The following is a 22,694-nucleotide window of genomic DNA, read 5'->3' on the forward strand; positions in this document are numbered from 1 at the left end:
AAAAGTTGAAAATATTTATTTACACTGAGTAGAAATGAAAAGTACTTTAAACATATTTCTATTTCATGATTGTCTGTTCCGTACTGGTTCTCATACATCAGTCACCGAGTTGTCTATACCGCTGTCTCATGACTGTCACATATCGCTACGTGATATCAATTCATTTTAACAGTCAGTATGTTTTTGCGTTCTTAGGCGGTAGTCTGTGGACTGTGTGTGGGAAGATTAAAGCTGTGCATCTGGCTGGCTATCACGGGATGGACAAATGATCCTACTGTAGTACAGAGATGTCACTGGAAAATATTACCACTTCAACCACGCCCCTCTTATAAGTGGCCTAATTTTCACGTCCATTCAAACGGCCCACATCGACACCTCTTGTGTTTCCGTGAGCGGCGCTGAGGAGTCAGCAGTTGGCATTTGCACCGCTGTTCCCTGGAGATAAACGGTGCTATAACTGGAGCTCACTGTGACTGCATCTTAAAGATCGACTTCCTGCCGCCAGTAAAAGTTTTGGGATGGATTCAGTCGGTGTGACTGCATTGGTTCGTCTAGCGTAGGGTGCGCACCAACTTTAAATAAGGAATACTACAGTTTCCGTCCTAAACCAACTCCATAAAACAAATTCTGAATGGTGTTCGCAGGAGATAGGGAAATTGCTGTTTTTCCCTAATTCTTCGAAAATTTTATTGCACTTGTCGGCCGTCACGATGGCAATAGTACACATTCAGCCTCTCTACCTACACTATGTGATCAAAAGTATCAGGACGCCCCCCCCCCCCCAGATCATACGTTTTTCATATTAAGTGCACTGCGATCCCACCAGCGACCTCAGTAGGCCTTAGACATCGCGAGAGAGCAGAATGGGGCGCTCCGCGGAACTCACAGGACTTCAAATGTGGTCAGGTGATTGGTTGTCACTTGTGTCATACATCTGTACCCGAGTTTTACACACTCCTAAACATCCCTAGGTCCATTGTTTCCGATGTGATAGTGAAGTCGAAACGTGAAGGGACATGTACAACCCAAAAGCGTACAGGCCGACCTCATCTGTTGACTGACAGAGTCCGCCGACAATTGAAGAGGGTCGTAATATGTAATACGCAGACTTCTATCCAGACCACCACTCAGGAATTCCAAACCGCATCAGGATCCACTGCATGTACTATGACAGATAGGCAGGAGGTGAGAAAACTTGGATTTCATGATCTAGCGGCTGCTTATTAGCCACACATCACGCCGGTAAATGCCAAACGTCGCCTCGATTGGTGTAAGGAGCATAAACATTGGACGATTGAACAGTGTAAAAAAATTATGTGGATTGACGAATCATGGTACACAATGTGGCGATCCGATGGTAGGGTGTGGATATGGCGTATTCCCGGTGAACGTTATCTGCCAGCATGTGTTGGGCCAACAGTAAAATTCGGAGGCGCTGGTGTTACGGTGTGGTCGTGTTTTTCATGGAGGGGGCTTGCACCCCTTGTTGTTTTGCGTGGCACTACCACAGCATAGCGCTACATTGATGTTTTAAGCACCTTCTTGCTTCCCACTGTTGAAGAGCAGTTCGAGGATGGCGATTGCATTTCTTCAACTCGATCGAGCACCTGTTCATAATGCACGGCCTGTGGCGGAGTGGTTACATGACAATAACATCCCTGCAGTGGACTGACCTGGACAGAGTTCCGACCTGAATCCTGCAGATCACCTTTGCGAAGCATGGGCTTCCATTTCAAAAGAAAGCTTCCAGCACCTGATTGAACGTATGCCTGCGAAAGTGGAAGCTGTCATCAAGGCTAAGGATGGGCCAACACCATACTGAATTCCAGCATCACCGATGGAGGTCGCCATGAACTTGTAAGTCATTTTCAGCCAGGTGCCTGGATACTTTTTATCACATAGCGTACGATCTTTTGGCAGGTTAAGGGCTGCGGAGAATGTATGGGTTATTCTGAGAAGTCAGGGACGGAGTTTCCACCAGCGCGAACGCTGAACGAGAGAGTGGGAAGCTACTGACCATTTGTAGCTGACGGCAGCATTCCGCGGTCGTGAAATACAGGCGGGTCTTCGCAATTTGTAACAGTGTGATACATAATCTGAGCAGTTCGCTTTTCATGTGTCTCAACATGCAGTCTAAGTTGGTGACATAGGCCCAGTCTTAATTTAGTTTCCTTAACCTTAGATCAGCGAGCTACACAGACAGCGATATATTGGTGCCGTTGCTTTCACACAGTTTTCCTTCCATAGGCTTCCTCCAACAGAGATAACCTCATCCAGTTGCTTAAACTGATTTGAAGCTTTATTGATTTACACTACTGGCCATTAAAAATGCTACACCACGAAGATGACGTGCTACAGACGCGAAATTTAACCGACAGGTAGCAAGTCTGCAAATTTGCTCTGCCTGACAATATTAAGTTACGTAGGGTGTCAGAGAAAGATGCATCTACAAACATCTTCTTTTTTTAAAAAAAAAAAAGTGGGGAGGGGGGCGTGGAGGGGGCGAACCAGCATAACACCTGTTGCAATAAAGTTCTAGGTATCTAGACTGTAGCACTGTCTTCATTAGCGAGAAGCATCTGAGGATCCTGACGGGAGGTTTTTTTTCTTCTTTTTTCTTTCACAAGCTCCCATACAATGCAACAAAGTACTATATCGTTCCTCCAAGATTGTTCCTTTTGCGGGATATCTCGTATCGTTTTTGACATCTGGTCCGTTTCCTGTGTCATTCTATCTGAAGTGGCGCGAAAATTTTTTTTCCTATCAAGTAAAAAAATCTTTGCGTATCTGTCCTTGTATTTGGGTTTAGGTGGGTAGAGCTGCACTTCATGAGGTTTTGGAGAGTTTTGAGTGTGACATAAGAAGGGAGTATAGATTTCCTGTGGTTCTGTTTGGCTGGTACGCAGTGCAGATGTTACTTATAAGGAGACAACATAACAATGTAACATTTATAATTTTTATGGTACATGAAGTTCATAACTCAAATACAAATATGCCAAAGCCATTCGATGCAACTCTAACATTCTCCAGAAAATCGACTTTAAAGTCTTCCAACCCTATTTAACAGGCTAAAATAAGTTTGGCTTTACACCAACAGCGCAGCTCTGAGGTAGACTACTTGCTCCCCATGCGCATGATTAGGGTTCGAACCCCGGTGAAATCGAATATTTAAACAACAGTGCAAGTCGGTAGTGTCGAGGTTCTTAATGGATTAACTAAGTCTCGTCTGGGTCATTATATTTTGGCAATGTCCAGTACACTTCAAACATCCACATTATTTATATATAAAATTCATTAGATATATTCTAATTAAAAGTCTATTGCCATTTTTATGAAAAATGCACGACTTCTTATTTATAATTACATACCGCACACAAAAATCTCTTTTTATAGGAAGCATAAATTCTCTGTTGCTGATCTTATATAAAATTTGTTAATCAGTATTGTTTAAATGAAAAAAAACATTACAATTTAGTTTTTCTGTCTTTATATATTTTACGCCTCACGCATGTGTTCATCGAACATGCACCTACGTTTAAGTGTTTGGTTCCACTGGGAATCGGACCCATGTTCCCCACCTGTCAGGCAAGCACTCTGCTACAAAGCCACGTTGCTTCTTCAAAAATGTAATCTCAGCATAGTAACACTGATCGGAAAACTTGAAAAAGGTTTTCTCGAAAATTACTGAGATTCGCATCTAACAGCTTTGATGGATTGATATGCGACTACTGAACTTCACGCACCATAAACATAAAAATAAATAGAAAAATCCAATTGCCATGTGGTGTCCTTGTTAGAGTTTTTCGGCCTTCCAGCAGCTACTTACGGCGTCCTACGGTATTCCAAGGTTTTTACGATTTTGGGACGCCAGTTCTGACGAGTGAGCTCTAAGCTGTGTGTCTCTTGGGAGATGTGTCCTCCTCACTGTTATTTTCTTTTATTGTGTTCACTTTCCTAAGCCAACGTTTTTGTCGCAGTGATAACACCGGTTCCCAGGAGATCACCGAGGTTAAGCCCAGTCTGACTTGGCTAACGCCAGCCGCCGTGGGCGAGCGGTTCTAGGCGCTTCAGTCCGGAACCGCGCTGTTGCTACGGTCGCAGGTTCGAATCCTGCCTCGGGCGTAGATGTGTGTGATGTCCTTAGGTTGGTTAGGTTTAAGCAGTTCAAAGTCTAGGGGACTGATGACCTCAGATGTTAAGTCTCATCGTTCTTAGAGCCATTTGAACCATTTGAACTTGGCTAACATGGGTGACCGTCCAGTCTGCCGAGTGCTGTTGGTAAGCGGGATGCGCTCAGCACTTGTGAGGAAAATTGAAGACCTACTGATTGAGAAGTAGCGTCTCTGGTGCCGAAAGCTGACAACAACAGGGAGAGCGGTGTGTTGACCACATGCCCCTCCGCATCCGCATCCAGTGGCGCCTGTGGCCTGAGAATGTCTAAGGCACTGCAGTCATGGACTGTGCGGCTGGTCCAGGCGGAGGTTCGAGTCCTCCCTCGGACATGGTTGTGTGTGTTTGTCTTTAGGATAATTTAGGTTAAGTAGTATGTAAGCTTAGGGACTGATGACCTTAGCAGTTCAGTCCCATAGGATTTACCACGCATTTGAACACGCCTGAGAATGACACAGCGGTTGGTCGGTACTGTTGGCCCTTCAAAGTCTAAATGACCAGATAATGTTGATTATATGTAATACGCTGCACACTCTGAACTTAAGCGAGTACAACGCAAATCCCACACTCAACCAGGACATGGGCAGTTGTTGAGGACAAGACCTTTTGGGGGTAAATCGAAAGTTGAGAATGGGGACGATGAGACCTCACTAAATTCACGTCAGGAACTGACGGACTGCGCCAAAAGAGTCGGCGCGTGTACGCAGGTACCTGCTCGTAGCCACGCAGGCGCCCCGCACGCTATAGGTTCAGTGAACCCCTGGTCACTGGGGAGACCGCCGTATGGAGAAGGCTTCGCTGTGCCCGACAACTTGTAACCGAGCCATTCCTCGGAGCGAAACTAACTCCCTAATGTCAATAGGCACAGGGCTATGCATGTTCTTCTTAGTTTTCAGGCTCTCGTAAGCAGCTTTTATGGAACATATGCTGCTATTAAGTTAACTTTAAGAAAATCAACAGGTATTGACATGTCTATACACAGGTTCTGTATGGAAACATCTGTCATTATTTTATTAATCCATTTAAACGAGCCTGTCTTGCACCAGTGGTTTATTAGAAAGAAATTTCTGTAATCTTCCTTTTCTGGAGTGCAGTAGCATACTGGGAAGTTTTCATTGGGAAAAACAGTAGTAGGTTACGTGTCAGTTCCTCGCAAAAACTTTTCGTCTCATATATCTGTCCCGTTAGGAAACTTGTGATATTATTTTATTAAGTGAACCAAGAGAGCCTGTCCTGTATCCAGACTAAAGTAAAATCCTTCAGTTTTAATCCTCCACTCACGAACACAAATTCCTACCGTTAGTGGGAAACTTTCACTGACATACAAGCTACATGTAATACATCCTCGCATTATGTGTAGTAATTAAGTAACGATCTGGCGACACTATTGCTCCTTATCGTAAAGGAAGAATGTGAGAAACTGTTTTATAGGTTCAGTGACTGGATGGGTTGATAAATTTTCTGGGATGCCAGGCACATGTGACGAATAGAAACTGCAACTTGGGTCTTCTTTCTTTCCTTCCATTTTCTTTTGGGAAGTACGACAGGGTGATATGATATGACCGTCACATATCGCTATGCGATATCAAGTCATTTTTACGGACATTAGATTTTTCCCTTCTTAGCTGGTTGTGTGTATTGTGTGTGCTGGAAGAGGGAAGCTTTGCATCCGGTCTTCTGTCATGGGGTAGGCTAGGTATCCAATTGTAGCGGCAGAGAAAGCCATCGCTAAATCTTTCCACTTCAACTGCGCCCCCTTATGGGTTGCCTAACTTTGTTGTCCATCTAGACGCTCCACGCTACAGCCCTCTGTGTGCTGGCGAGTGGTGCCGAGGGCTCGGCAATCGGCGTCCACCCCACCACTCCACTGAGATAGGCTGTACGATAACCAGGACTCTATGTGTTTGCATCGTAAGAAACGACGCCCTGGCGCTAGTAAAGTCGTTGAAGCTGCGCGTTTAGTTTTTAATTCTAAGATATGGATTCAATCAGTGAGATTGCGTTGGTTCACTAGCGCAAGGTGAAGACGTACCAGCCAATCGGAGTTAACACGGTTTCAGCCTGATACCAACTTCATAAAGAATATTGGGTATTTGTACGCAGAAGGGGACAGGTTTTTTGTCTTTTATCTGATTTTTCGAAATTTTAGTGGCAGTTGTAGGCCGTCACATTGTCCATGATACACATTCAGCCTCTCCTTCTATGATATTCTTGTGACTTTGAGAGCTGCATTGCAGAAATGAATTTTTTGGAGGACTCTGGGACTGTCGTTTGAATGCAGCGGACGCTAATAGAAACGCAAGTTGTTGGTAATCGATAGCTGCCTACAGCATTCTGCTGTCTTGGAGCAGAGCTGAATTTTAGCAATCCATGGTTCTAACCCATCAGTAATATGAGCAGTCCGCTGTTAATATTTTTGAATGTGCGATCTAAGTTGCCCTTTTAACTCAAAATTTGATTTTAGTTTCTTTAATCTTGCATCAGCAAGCTGCAAACATAAGAACATATTGGTGCTATTGCTTTCATACGCTCTTCCTTGCGTATTGTTCATCCCAAAGTGGTACTGTCATCCGTTTGGTTGAACTAATTCGAAGTTCAATTGATTTATTTCTTTCGTTGTCAAAATTAGTTTAATGTTTCCTCTGTTTAAGAGCAAAATCGGGTTCTGTTAAAAACGTATTAATCATATTTTTATTGTCAAAGTTCTTTTTAATACTTCCTCAATTTAGGAACTAAATCAGGTTCTACTGTGAGCAGAGTTATTGTAATTAACGTCTCTCTCCTAGAAAGTAAGAATAAAAATTCTGTTAAATGCAGATGAATTTTTGGCTCATCTTGTTTAACTTTAGAATAAATAAATATTTAAAAAAAATGATCTGACTTACTTTACAAGACCCTTAACTTTTCCCTTACCTTTCCTAGTGTCTGTGTAGTCCTCTATGTACAGTGGCCAGATTTACCTTAAGGGCATCGTTGTTTCATTTGCTGCAGCAGAAACAGCTTAAGCATACATACTTTACCAAGAAGTTAGAGGTTTATCATAAGAAGACCCCCTTCGCAATTATGTTAACAGTTTACTAAGAGTACCAGTCACTGATCATACACACCATCATGTCATTACGTAATTATCTCACTGCTAGTCTTGCGAGACCTGGTGGTAGCTCGGAGTGCGGCGTCTTTAAATGACAAGGGGATGGAATCATTTCTCTGTATAGTGAGTAGAAGCGGAACGGCGTCCTCTGGTGGCGAACAGAGAGCCACACACAGGAAGACATCGAGCGCTGGAGAGACTGTGGCTGGTGGTGGCCCGTTAGCGACCTGATTAAATGTATCTTCTTCCAGGTAAATGTGAGCGACGTTGTGTGTGATCCACAAAGATAACGTCGCACGATAGATATTAATGCAGGAAACTGGGCCTTGGCGATCACAAATAGTTGAGGGTTTTATGATTATTTTGCTGCTCATTGTTCGGCTACTTTTGACGGGAGCACAAGGCTAGAGCTTCAGAACGAGCAGTTCACATGAGCGACTGGGATAAGCCACTGCCCCACGTGTGGTGGCGAATGCGGGTTCCTCCTTCGGAGGAGGCTGCAGTAATGTCACTGCAAGCCCCTCCAGTATAATACTGCGTGATGAATTCACCACTCTGTATGCAGATCTAAGAATGGGCCGCCACAGGACTCCTCCGCCATCACAAAAAAATCGTTGCATTTCAGTCCAAAGTTTGTTTTGAATCAACTCAGACCTGGTCGTCACCATGTTTAAGCGCGAAGGACTCGACCAATGACTGGTACATACGTACGAGCCGATGCCAGCCTGTTGGATGTCAAGGAGCAGTCTGTGAGCTGAGAATGGGAAAGTTCTGCAGGATTCCCCTATATTCAAGTAAAGAAATCGAAATTCTTGCTGGGTGCTGTCCTTCATTCCATGTAGACGTTTTCATAAAGTCGGGAGTTCGATACAGAGGAGAATAATTTCGGTCATGTGCCGTGGGGAGCCGGCCGGAGTGGCCGAGCGGTTCTAGCTGCTACAGTCTGGAACCACGCGACCTCTACGGTCGCAGGTTCGAATCCTGCCTCGGGCGTGGATGTGTGTGATGTCCTTAGGTTGGTTAGGTTTAAGTAGTTTGAAGTTCTAGGGGACTGATGACCTCAGAAGTTAAGTCCCATAGTGCTCAGAGCCATTTGAACCTTTTTTTTTTTTTTTGTCGTGGGGAAGCCGTCCGCAACACTCGTTGTCCAGAAGCTGTTAGGGGCAGCCTTTGTCTGCCGCCATCTCAGCCGTCCTTATTCAGTGCTGACTTGCAAGTACTGGCGCACGTTTGCTGAGTTTTGTGTAAGTGTCACATTTCTCATTAGTGCTATCCACTTTCTCAACAGGTCACAATTAGTACGATTTGCTACGCAAATTGAATTTACTGATTAGCTGTATTATTTGGTGGCTTTTGGACTCGTTTACTTTGCACTTGAGTAATGAAAGAAAAACGACTTTTGTAAAAGTTACGTTAAAACTAATTACGTTGTAAATTCGATCCAGATTTAATTCTTACAAGCACAGTAGATTCGTAATCAGAAGACCTGACGAATACACCGATGTAATTTTTTGTTTTATGCTGTTAAAATTCACAAAATTGTTAGATAAAATTTATACAGGTGTCAGTTTTTCATTTTGTAAGTGCTCGATTAAGCCGGTTTCGTAATAAGGTCAGTCAACAAAGACCAAAAAACGAAGAATGTGGGAAATAACCTGTGCAGTCCAAAATTTTTGTCGATTGTTAGGAGGGAGTGGCATGAACAACATATCAAAAATCCTGATGGGTGTGGGGTGGGCTGAGTGTGGGAGTGGGGTGCGTTTTAAGATAACTTTTGATTTTTCTCTTGCATACCTCAAAAATTACGGCCTCTAGAGAAAACGTATGCCGGTACAAAATTTAACTACATTATATATCCTACAAGAAGATCCTGTTCATTTTCTTCTGTAAGTTTGCGAGTAGTGAGCGACAGAATATGATAATCTTGAAAGAGATTTTCACTCTGCAGCGGAGTGTGCGCTGATATGAATCTTCCTGGCAGATTAAAACTGTGTGCCGGACCGAGACTAGAAATCGGGAGCTTTGCCTTTCGCGGCAAGTGCTCTACCAACTGAGCTACCCAAGCAAGACTCACGCGCCGTCCTCACAGCTTTACTTCAGCCCGTATCTCGTCTCCTACCTTCCAAACTTTACAGAAACTCTCCTGCGAACCTTGCAGAACGAGCACTCCTGAGAGAAAGGATATAGCGGAGACATGGCTTAGCCACAGCCTGGGGGATGTTTCCAGAATGATAATCTTGCGCGCAGTTTTTGAAGGCCAGATATAACATAGCGGGTTGCGTAAAACGATATCGACTAGGTCAGGTGACTCACAATGTATAAGAATATTTTGATCTGTGATTATCATTTGTAATTTAGGAGAACTCTACTGAACTCGTCTTAGATGTTCAAATAACTTACGGGTTTGCTGCCGGGTGTGACGTCGTCGAACACCGCCGATATTTCGACAGGAGCACACCCTGCCATTCTCAAGGCACAAATGCAAGGAAGAAGAAATGTGCAAGCAAATTTAATACCTCGATTCACAGAGGAGAAACAAGGAAGACACCACACACAGAACAAGTGTCAACACAAACAAAGATAACCAACATCAGAAATATCGTTAGTTACTATTAATCAACAGGTGAGGTAGCACTAATTCTGTCCCTCTGCTTTTTGATGAGAGAGAGCCGGATTCCAAGCAGCATTTAAACAAAAAAATGGTTCAAATGGCTCTGAGCACTATGGGACTTAACATCTGAGGTCATCAGTCCCCTAGAACTTAGAACTACTTAAACCTAACTAACCTAAGGACATCACACACATCCATGCCCGAGGCAGGATTCGAACCTGCGACCGTAGCGGTCGCGCGGTTCCAGACTGAAGCGCCTGGAACCGCTCGGCCACAACGGCCGGCCATTTAAACAAAATCCACCATCTCTGTTAATAAGGTTGCTTGATAGTCTGATTTCAACAGCTTCCTTAATAACACTATCCCAATAGCTGGACGTGCAAGCCAGAATCACAGTGTTGTTGTATTCCATCGAATGACCGGTGTCAAGGCAATGTTCTGCAATAGCGGATTTGCTCGGCTGTTGTAAGCGTATGTGACGCTTATGTTCAATACACCGTCCTGATTGTCGGACCTATATATGACATGCCACAACTGCATGGAATACGATAGATCCCAGCCTTGCACAAACCAAGATCATCTTTTACGGACGCCAACAGGGCCTTAATCATAGAAGGTGGTCGAAAAACACATTTTACATCATATTTCCGCAAAATACGGCCAATGCTGTTGGAAATGCTTCCTGCGCAAGGCAAAAAGGCCATAGACTTAGGTGCCACTTCGTTGCTACCGTCACTCACCCGTTGCACAGAAGGCTGATGGCTCAACGCACGTTTGATCCGCCTCTCACTATAACCATTCTGACGAAAGGTGACTTCGAGATGTTATAGCACAGCTGCCAAACTTTCAGGGTCTGAGATAACGTGGGCCCTGTGAACCAAGGTGCGAAGTACTCCTTCACGCTGAGCTGGATGGTGACAACTATCAGCTCGCAGATACAAGTCAGTGTGGGTAGGCTTCCTATAAACAGAATGTCCCAACGTACCATCAGTCTTCCTTTTGACCAACACATCAAAGAAGGGAAGGCATCCATTCTTTTCCACCTCCATAGTGAACTGAATATTCGGGTGGATTGAATTCAGATGTTCCAAAAACCGGTTTAAATTCTCACTAACATGAGGCCAAACAACAAAAGTATCGTCTACATTTCTGAAACAGATAAGGGCAGAATTAGTGCTACCTCACATGTTGATTAATAGTAACTAACGATATTTCTGATGTTGGTTATCTTTGTTTGTGTTGACACTTGTTCTGTGTGTGGTGTCTTCCTTGTTTCTCCTCTGTGAACCGAGGTATTAAATTTACTTGCACATTTCTTCTTCCTTGCAATTGTGCCTTGAGAATGGCAGGGTGTGCTCCTGTCGAAATATCGGCGGTGTTCGACGACGTCACCCGGCAGCAAACCCGTAAGTTATTTGGTCAATTCGCTGGGAAAAGTTAAGGTCTCACGTCTTAGATGTGTTAAACGGAGGTCCTAGAGAGATAAAGAAAACATTGGCAGCACATGTTTTATTCATGTTGATCCTTGTCCAGGATCTTTCTTCTGATACCATCTGATTTTTCGTAGTCAGAACGGCACAGTGCGGCACAAGTTACGTTGCAAATTCAGTTGTAGCGACTAATTGCGGCTCCAGTTTTGTTCGTTTTCGCATTGTAGAGGAGCTGCAGCATTAGTAGCGCGAAGTATAATTTATTTTCTTCTATGTGATATAATTTTGGAGGTTTTGATTGTGATATGTTGAATGTGAAGTTCTATGGTTCCTGAGCATGAAGATATTTCCATGCGTTTTGGGTTATTTATTTGTATGTCATGTGTGTTAACGATTGTTCTTTGAGTAGCGGATTTTTAATTGCGCTGTTTAAAATGTATAGCGCTAGTAGAGAAAATTCTAGAAGACAGGAGGATTTGACAGATCCGTTACAACTCGTGTCGGAATCTTTTGAGGGCGAGGTATTGTTAGTAGTTGCATTACCTGAAACAAGGAAGCTGCACCGATAACTGAGCAGGATGGTAGGAGCAGTGCTTGCGAAAAAGGCAGTCAAACGAAGCACAGAGTAGCTCAAGTTCAGGAAATATGGGGGACGTTCCACTCTGTCTCAAACAAATGTTAAAAGAAGTTTAGGAGAGAGATAGGAAAGCCGCAGCAGAAAGGACAGAGGAAAAGGAGGACAGGAAGCTATTTTGGAAGACAATGGCAGATTTAAACGGAATATCTGATTCAGAATTGAAATCGATGGATGGAAGGATCGTCCATGTTTTTAAAACTATGGCAGGTAGCGTGGCCAGATTGGTCCAGGCGTAATCGAGGTTGAAAAGACAGAAGAAATTAATACATGATTACGTCGAAGTGTGTAAACTCTGGAGGAGTGCACAATATCGGAGTCGGCAGAACCAGTGTAGTTAACAGAATCAGAGGAATGTGTTTAGTCGAAACACGACGTGGTACAGTTGAGAAGGGAGACTGAGCGTCCACCGGTCATGGTGCCACTAATATCAATAGCAAAGTCCGCAATGAAACAGCGCGCCTTTGTCGATACCAGATCGGGTCGTTTCGAGAGAATCAAGTGCAGTGGCGCGAGTTCTGTTTCCAGTAGCGGAGGAAGTATGGATGAAAAACACTTCTTCTCGTGGAGAAAATTTCTCACCTGTCCTATAGGCAGAGATCTACGCATCAGAAAGTGGATGGTACAGGGTGAGGCAGTGAAACGGCACGATTTCGATAGTGGTTGTCGGGCGCGGAGGGGGGTTGCGAGAGTGGGGGAAGTGACCTTGGGCGTCTAGAGTGGTGGAAGTTTCAGTAGCCATGGAGCGTTGGTCGAGTGCGCAACGTGCATATGCCGTAAAGGCATATTACAAAAACGCGGATAGTGTGGTTGGTGCTCAACGCGCCTTTCGTCGTTAATTCAACCTGCCGCCACGGGCTCCCGTGCCATCAAGGAAAGCCATTCTCCTTTGGGTTAAAACCTTTGAAGCTACTGCTAGCACAACAAAGAAAAGAGGCGGCAGCACAAAAACAATCCGGACACCCGAGAACATTAATCGTGTGCGCGAAGCGTTGGGACGAAGTCCGCGAAAATCCGCGAGACGGCACAGCGCAGAACTTGGTCTCAGCAATCGATCAGTAAGACGGATTTTGAAGAGTGACCTTCACTATCATCCATACAAAATTCAGGTAGTGCAAGCCCTTAAACCTAATGACTACAATAACCGTATACGCTTTTGCCAGTCAATGCTTAACGTTATTGAACGAAATGAAGAAAGAGTGCATAACTTATGGATGAGTGATGAAGCCCACTTTCATCTTAGTGGGTACGTAAATAAGCAAAACTTCAGATATTGGTCCTCAGATAACCCGCACGAACTTCATGAAAAACCTGTCCATTCTGAAAAAGTAACAGTCTGGTGCGCAATGTCATCTCGTGGAATCGTGGGGCCCTATTTTTTTGAAGATGAAGATGGCAACACAGTGACGGTAAACTCTGGACGTTATGCTGACATGTTGACCATTTTTGGTCTGCCTGGAATTGATCGACATGATCCAGATGCTGAAACACTCTTCCAGCAAGATGGTGCAACAAGCCATACTGCTAATGTCTCAATGGAATTGCTCAGACTTGCATTTCCACGACGTCTAATCAGCAGGAATGGCGATTTCCCCTGGCCTGCCCGTTCACCAAATCTGACGGCACCAGACTTTTTTCTTTGGGGCTACCTCAAGTGCAAAGTCTTCCAGGAAAATCCACCAAGAACAAAAGAAGACCTGAAGGAGCGAATTCGACAGGAAATTAACAACATTCCAGTACAGATGCTACGAAACGTCATGGGACAATTTCATCTCAGGCTTAGACAATGTGTGCAAAACCAAGGACGACACCTCACTGACACCATATTTAAAAAATGATTGTTTTTAAGTTAAATCTTTAATTTCCACTCTTGTACTTGAGATCCATGTTCAACTATTATGATTTTACTTGTAAATAAATCTTTGGTGGTTTTACAAAATCGTGCCGTTTCACTGCCTCACCCTGTATAATTTAACGGCAGTTTACCGAAGTACTAGCCACTCCAAAGAAAATTAGACTTTATCAGTAGTCATATGATTTGTGAAGTAATTGTGAAGGTGTGGCACAGTGTGACGGTGTGGCACAGTGATACAAACTGTGCAACGTTCTAAGAATTTGAATCAGAAAACATGAAACTGTATTGATCTGCTGCAGAGCAAAATAAGGTGCGCCTAACAGCACAAGGGCTCAGCCACTCCGTGCAACACGATGCAAATCATATATACATATTTCGAAGAGCTTTTAAAATAGAATCAGCACTTTGTTCATCCACATAATTGTGGCAAGTTGATTCAATTGGATATAAGCACAATGCCGACAGAGCGTAAGAGGTCCCTTCTTTGCTTAGAGAAGAATTTTCTGGAGACAGTCAGATGAATTTTAATTGATCTTGAAGACTATGTGCGAGAGGATAAGAGTGCAGGTGTTGCAACGGAAAGAGGTGCAGACATTTGTAGGAATATGAGTGTACGAATGGAAAGGGAAATGTGAATTTTGTGTTGATCACAAAATATTGCTCCAGAGGTTGGACCATTACGGAATACGGAGAGTAGTTCACAATTGGTCCATCTCTTACTTTAGCAACAGACGGCAAAAGGTCATTATTCACAGTGTTGAGAGTGGTTGTGATGTGGGGTCTGAGTGGGGTATGGTTAAGTGGGGGGTGCCCCATGGATCAGTGTTGGGGCCACTCCTGTTCCTTTTTTATATAAATGATATGACCTCTGTTATGGGTAACTATAAAATATTTCTGTTTGCTGATGACAGTAGCTTGGGAGTAAAGGATGTTATGTGGAACATTGGCTCGGTTTCAAATAGTGCAGTTCATGACATAAGTCGGTGGCTTGTAGAAAATAAACTAACGCTACATTGCAGTAATACTAAGTTCTTACAGTTTGTAACACACAATACAACAGAACCTGACGTTATAATTTCAAAGAATGGGCATAGCATTAGTGAAACTGAACAGTTCAAATTGCTAGGTGTTCAGATAGATAGTAAACTGTCGTGGAAAGCCCACGTCCAGGATCTTGTTTGAAGACTTAATGCTGCCATTTTTAGCATTCGAACGGTATCCGAAGTGAATGATTGTTCGACACGAAAATTAGTCTACTTTGCTTATTTTCATTCGCTTATGTAGTATGTCATTATACTTTGGTGTAACTCTTCCCATTGTAAAAGGATATTTTTGGCTCAGAAACGGGCGGTTCGGGCAATAAATGGTGTAAGTTCACGTAACTCTTGCCGACGCCTGTTCACGAGTCTGGGTATTTTGACATTGGCCTCTCAACATATCTATTCCTTACTGTCATTTCTTGTTAACAAAATTAGCTTATTCTCAAGAATAAGCAGCTTTCACTCAGCTAATACTAGCCAGAAATCAAACCTGCATTTCGATCGAACTTCCTAAACTCTTGGGCAGAAAGGTATGCAGCAGACTGCTGCATTGATTTTCAATAAGCTACCACTAGAATTCAAATATCTTAGCAGTAATCCACAAGCTTTCAAATCTAAACAGAAGAGTTTCCTCATGGGTTAGTCCTTTTAATCTGTTGAGGAGATCCTTGAGAAATTAAGCTGATTCTTTTTGTATTGTTGATTGCGTTTACTTAAACTTATAGCTTGACATTTTCGGGTTCATAAACATTTAATTTTTATCTGTTATTACTTTTATGTTCCAATTACATGTACTGACACGTTCCATGATCTTGGCGATTTGCCCCTCAATTTGGTCCTACGGAACTTGACGTATAAATAAATAAATAACACCAATGGAAGTCAGTCCCTGATTCAATCAACAAACTAAATTAATCAGAGGTTCGGACATTTCGAAGAAGGAGAACGAGAGGGGAGCAGAGTACCAGTGCAACCAGTAGAGAGAGAAAACGGTCTTTGAGAATTGCGGCATCCAGCTCCAGAACGCAGTCAACGAGCTAGACAAAAATTATTCATTTTGCAAAGCAGGATTTTCATGACTTATTTATGTTAGCAATAAGTTTTTTGTTTGGTTCCTTGCTGTATGATATTTAACGTATTGTGGTCAGTAATGTTTTGCACATGTGTGACTCTTTTGGGGGGCTGATAGTGTCAGAGGTGTATCTAAGAGTACACAGTGTTTCAATTTTGATTCACATAGGGTAAGAGTCCCGTGTAGCATGTTTCGCGAATATTCTCGACACAGATGTGCAGCTGCAACCACCATGACCGTCGGCCAGTCGAGTCCTTCTGTTTTTGTTGTTCCATTTCAGTGTCAAGAAAACCTACATAAGGTAATCCAAAATGCAATGTGCCGTTCCTCAAAATGTGTAGTGTCTTTTAGTGCTTACTGTGCTTCATCTTTTCACTGCCGTTTGGTTTCGTATATGACGTGCTATGTTTTATGTTGTGAGATGTCGAATTCAATTTTTGTAAGGTGAAATATTTTTTTCTACCGCATGTTTGAGAGTTTAGGAGGGTGTAGAATTACGCTCTGTGACGTGAGAGACGATTTTGTGTTAATGATGTAAGGAGGATTCTTGGTTATTTTTCTGTGTGTTTGTGGTACACACAACAGATGATTTTGAGAGGTCTGGAATAGGCTTACTGGCCGCTGTGATAATATGATTTTTCAAAAATGGCGCTGAGCACTATGGGACTTAACATCTATGGTCATCAGTCCCCTAGAACTTAGAACTACTTAAACCTAACTAACCTAAGAACATCACACAACACCCAGTCATCACGAGGCAGAGAAAATCCCTGACCCCGCCGGGAATCGAACCCGGGAACCCAGGCGTGGGTAGCGAGAACGCTACCGCACGACCACGAGCTGCGGACTATGATTTTTCAGTCACCACCTTTAGTCACTTGACAATTCATGAAATGTATTCGCAGTCGCAAACACGGATTTCCTGCTAATCGCGAGCGATCGTCTTACCATTTTTTATCTCATTTTGTTGTATATTGTTCGTTGAGTTTGTTCGGGGTGGACGTCCTATGACACCCACTCACGTTGTTCGTTTATTCGTTCACGCAGTTTTTTAATACAGAGGGTAGGTACCTCTCTGACCGAACACGCCGACCTACGGTGCCGGCGTACCATTGGCTAACAAAGCACGTCTGACGGCCGGACCCAAACTTCCACATGCCTTCAGTCATGTCTCTACAGCCTGGACTCGTACATCCATTATGTACATTCCCGTGCAGGGGAGACATTTTAATTGCAGGCCGTTTGCCCGGTGTCGACGGATAAATACAGTAGTGCAATACCTGTGTTCAATATAAGTACAACGCAATTTTCCGTCGAATGATCCTAAATGAGTGCATCATATTTGCGTCAAATATAAGAACTTTAGGGAATGAAGTTATTTTAAAAAATATACTACTGGTTTCTTTTCACTAGACATTTGCTTTGGAAACAATGTTTTTCTAGGCTTCGAATTAAATTGACGCTAATGATACATGGAGCAGAAAGTCATTGCTTGATTACATTTTTCACAGTTCAGCATTCGGTTGCAATGTATTAAATACTCACAAAATAATTAGTATGTTAGGATACACTTGTGGGGCTGAGAAATAATGTATTTGCTACTTGAAACGTATGAATGCTTTAGGACTACCTGTTGCGCTAGGCACACGTGACGGCAGGCTCCAGCAGCCGGAACGGAGAAGGGATTTTACTGGAACGAAACGGCTTACCGACTACTCCTTGTGCTAAGCCTAAAGGGCGCTGCTAGCACGTGCCTATTGTCACTGGCGAGACTACCACCCCAAATACTTCTGTCGGCAACATTGTCAGATGTTAGGCTTTCCGCCACAACAGCGTTCATTCATTATATGGAGGGAACTCCTACGTTACAAAATAAGTTATTTGAGCCGCATCTCTGAACGATTCTGCTGTGTGTGACGTATAATTTTATACATATAAATTTTCGGTGCCTACAGTGTCACGTCTTTCAGTGTCACACAAATTTTGATTTTTAAACGGGATCACTTAAGACCATTTCCATGGGTTCGCCCCTCAAATTTCTCCCTCATATCACAAAATTGTCGTCTGATGTAGTACAAACTGAAAAAATAAATTCCTTTTAATGCACAGTTTCGTATACAATTTATACTCAAAACCTTACACCTGTGTGACAGAACAAATCCTACATCGTGAATACTTCACACAAGTTTAAGGGAAGAAATGCTTCCGATAATTATTACGGTATTTAAAGAACATCAAAATATGAAGGGGTTGAAATGAACAAACAGTACATGAGACTATGCCTGTGAGCACTATGGGACTTAACTACTGTGGTCATCGGTCCCCTAGAACTTAGAACTACTTAAACCTAACTAACCTAAGGACATCACACACATCCATGCCCGAGGCAGGATTCGAACCTGCGACCGTAGCGGTAGCGCGGTTCCAGACTGTAGCGCCTACAGCCGTTCGGCCACTCCGGCCGGCTCATGAGACTATGTTAATCAGTTCAACTGTAAAAAGCTAAGGAGCATATTATTAGCAAAATGAGAAATATGCAAAAGTGAAATGCCAAAATGAGCACTTCTCAATTGGGAGTAAATCAAAACAATCAGAATGGCTGAAAGAGAGCATAATAACACGAGCCATAAACCAATAAGAGCTAAGAAACTAAGCAAACAAGAGAATAGGCAAAAATAAAATGGCAACAAAATGAGAGCTGGCCGAACTCCGTCGGCATTTATATACGGTTGCGCTCGTGGCGGCACCTCGCGGCCCGTACGTAACACGCGCGCCTGCGATCGCAATGCACTCTTAGCGCTCGCGGCGGCGTCTAGCGGCCCGTACGCAAATTGTGCGATTGCTGTCGCAGGTCGATCCTTAATCTATGATGTTACATGTGTTAACCCATTAACACACAATACAGTTACATGTACTATCTCACTGATTGGTTTTAAACATCTTCATCACCGTAAGAAATAATCTGCCGAAAAAAAGTGAATACATCCTTTTAGAGCTTTCCTATTCACACAAGGTTTATTGTTGCAACAGTGCATTTGAAATACATTAAATGATTACATTTACAGATCAATAGCGCAAGTGGTTCTGACGTACCAGGTATCGATAGATGTTGAAACACTCATATTAGTACGTGGTGTAGTCTCCACGGGTGGCTATGCAAGCACTGACTCTGGCGTGCAGTCGATCGTACCAATAACGAATAGTGTCCTGGGATACGTTATGCCATTCCTACCTCGATCTGTTCGTGTAGTTCTGTAAGAGTTGTTGGTTGATGAGTCGCACGAGCCACTTTTCGTCTCATCATATCCCATACGTGCTCGACTAGAGACAATTCCGGAGATCGTGCTGGCCAGGGAGGTTGCAGCACGTCTTGCAGAGCACGTTGAGTCTCATGGACGGTGTGTCGGTGAGCATTAATCTGTTGGAACAAAACAACGCCTTCCTGTTGCAAGAACGACAGAAGAACAGCTCTAACGACATTCAACATTTCTGCACGTACCGAGCGCTGGTTAGCGTCCCCTCCAGAAACACCAAAGGTCAACTAGAATTGTAGCCTATCGCACCCCGGACCATAAGGCCCATGTATCATAAACGATTGCACTCTATGAGACAGCACTCACCACATCTACGTCATATGCGCAAACGACCATCACTTGCGTGCAGGCCGAATCTGCTTCAATTGTTAAAGAGCATGGCACGCCATTCCTTCTTCCAAGTGATTCTGTAACGACATCAGTGAGCCATGCATGTTGATTTGCGACGTGAGTGGAAGACGAGTTAGAGGTGTGCGTACCAATTACAGTAGAGACTGCCCTCCTGCTTCCCGTACGACCACTGAAAACTTCACGTTTGTATCACATTTCTGTTCATTTACGTTTTAAGGCTGACTAACAAGTACACAGATTTTGTTCTACTGATTTTTGTTTATTTCAAATTATTTTTCAGCTTACTGGGCCATCTTTAGGAAACAACTGACTAGTTTGTTAAAGGAACTCTGGTTCTTACATCACTAAACATTGTGACCAAGGCACAATCCACTTGCACAGAGTGCTGTGCATCGAACTTTTTTCTTAACACTGAAATTACACGTTACATAATAGACAATATTAAGTACTGTAAATAAACTACACAATCTATATCTTCGGTGTAACGTCATAAGCGCGTGACTGCGTTTGAGATCGCTCTCCAAGTTTTTATATATTTTTAGGTTTCAGATACACATTTTAAAGGTTTTTGTGATAATATTTACTACATAGGTGACGTATTAGTGGTTTCTTCATTCACCTCTGCCTTTCTTGTGTTGTGACCTGATATTTGTGAGTGTTTCGTATCGAGCAACGTAACCTCTTACCTGTGTTTACATTCCGCGCTGACTAGTTGCAGCTGTAGCGGCGCATCGAAAGCTAAGTACTAATTAATTGTTTGTGTATAGTGGTTTATTTAGGAACTTTAGTAGTCTTCAACCGGATTTTTTTGTGTTTTCTGGTGAAATAATTTCAGAAGAACCTTTTGGGAACTGTTTTCAGCTTCGTTACTGTGTCATTAGACGTTTGATTCTCTTTCTGTATTAGTCTTTTGTTATATTCACATTTGTTGTTTATTAATACTGTTAATAATAGTAGTTACTTCCCTTGTAGGGTAAGTCTGTGATTATTGTGGTCAGGTTTTTCACATCTTCTTATTGTAGTAGCGGAACTTAGAAGAAGTAAAATTTTACCATGAGTGAAAAGTGTGGGCTTTGCCGTAGGTTCGTGAGTAGTGGATTGCTGTGTGAGACTTGTTCGAAGTATTTTCACTGGGGGGAACGCAGTAGGGAAGCCAGTGGGCATTCTGGTGAGATCCTCTCCTGGAACTGTAGGTTATGTAGCATGAGTAAGTTGATAAAGGAGCAGGAGCGTAAGATCTGTGCCCTTCAGGTGCAGTTGAAAAACGCACAGGAGGAGCTAGATAGGATGAGGAGGGAGAAGGGGGTTGGGGAATGGGAGCTGGCTGTTGGCAAGAGATCTGCTAGGAGAAGAAGATTTTCAGATAGTTTTACTATTGGTGTTTACAATAGATATGACCAACTGTCTGAGTCTAGTGGAGAGGAACCTCTAGTAGCTGTAGATGCATGCAGCAGACCTCAGTAGTTACGGTGGCTAGAACAGTTGCAAAGTCGAAGAGTAAGAAGAAGGTTCTGCTGTTAGGTAGTTCTCATGGCAGAGGTGTTGGCCAGCAGTTGCAGGAAGTGCTGGGGAGTGAGTACCAGTTCACCAGCATTGTGAAGCTTAATGCAGGATTGGCTCAGGTGACTGTTAACATAGAGGGGTTATGTAGGGATTTTACTGAAGAGGATCAGGTAGTGATTGTGGGTGGGGCTGGTAATAGTATTGATAGGGATTGGGAGTATAACATAGATGGTGACCTGTAAAAGATAGCCACTCAGACTGGCAACACAAATGTGCATTTCTTGGAACTGTTCCAGCGTCACGATCAGCCTCATCTTAATACAGCCGTCAGGCGTAATAACATGAGACTTGGGGGTGCGCTGATGACAGAAAGCATGAGTCACATTTCAGTGGTGTCGGTGGAGTCTATCAGCAGGACGGGTTTCAGTAGACATGGCCTGCACCTCAACAGGTATGGGAAGGGGAGGTTGGCAAAGCTTATAGGTGACAGCATAGGTGGGGTTGGTGGGATCACTCATGGGGAAATTCCTGCAGTAGTGGGTGTTAGAGCTGCACCTTTTTTTAGATTGAAGTCAGCTGATAGGTATTCCTGCTTAAGGGAAGTCTCTCTAACAAAGGAACCACTTTTGACAAAGCTTAGGGATCCGAGTAATGAGGGAATTAGTATATTTCATCAAAATATACAAGGTATTAGAGATAAAGTTAGTGAACTGCTTATAGATGTTGACTCTGAAATTATTGGTACATCTGAACACTTCTTAAATAAGGAGATAATTCAGAGGCTTCCTTTACCAGGATACAGGTTGGCTGGCAGCTTTTCGAGGAGCTCTTTACGGTGTGGGGGAGTAGCCATTTATGTGAAAAACGGCATCCCATTTGAGTCAATTGATGTTTCAAAGTACTGCACTGAAAAGGTGTTTGAATGTTATGCAGGTGTGGTTAAATTTAACGGAGCTAAAATTCTAACTGTTGTTACTTATAGATCCCCAGACTCCGATTTCACAACATTTTTGCTAAAGCTAGAGGAGGTTCTTGGTTCACTTTATAGGAAATACAGAAAGTTAGTTATATGTGGTGACTTCAATATTAATCGTATAAGTGATTGTGCAAGGAAGAGGATGCTGGTAGACCTCTTTAATTCATATAATCTTATGCAAACCGTATTCTTTCCAACGAGAGTGCAAGGGAACAGTAGAACAACCATAGACAACATTTTTGTTCATTCCCCATTACTAGAATGGCATTCTGTTAGCAAAAAGGTGAATGGCCTTTCAGATCATGATGCACAAATTTTAACTCTAAAAGATTTTTGTGCTGCAACACGTATTAAATATAGTCATCAGTTGTTTAGGAAAGCTGATCCAGTTGCTGTAGAGACCTTTGTAAACCTCATCAAGGAACAAGAGTGGCAAGATGTTTATAGCGCTGATACAGTAAACGATAAATAAATGCTTTTCTCAAGACTTTCCTCATGCTCTTTGAAAGTTGCTTTTCGTTAGAACGTTCAAAACAGGGTACTAGCACAAACAGGCAGCCTGAGTGGCTGACTAGAGGGATAAGAATATCTTGTAGAACAAAGTGGCAATTATATCAAAACGTTAGAAACAGTCAAAATCTAAATGC

Source organism: Schistocerca piceifrons, chromosome X (assembly GCF_021461385.2).
Source record: "Schistocerca piceifrons isolate TAMUIC-IGC-003096 chromosome X, iqSchPice1.1, whole genome shotgun sequence".
NCBI classification, from domain to species: domain Eukaryota; kingdom Metazoa; phylum Arthropoda; class Insecta; order Orthoptera; family Acrididae; genus Schistocerca; species Schistocerca piceifrons.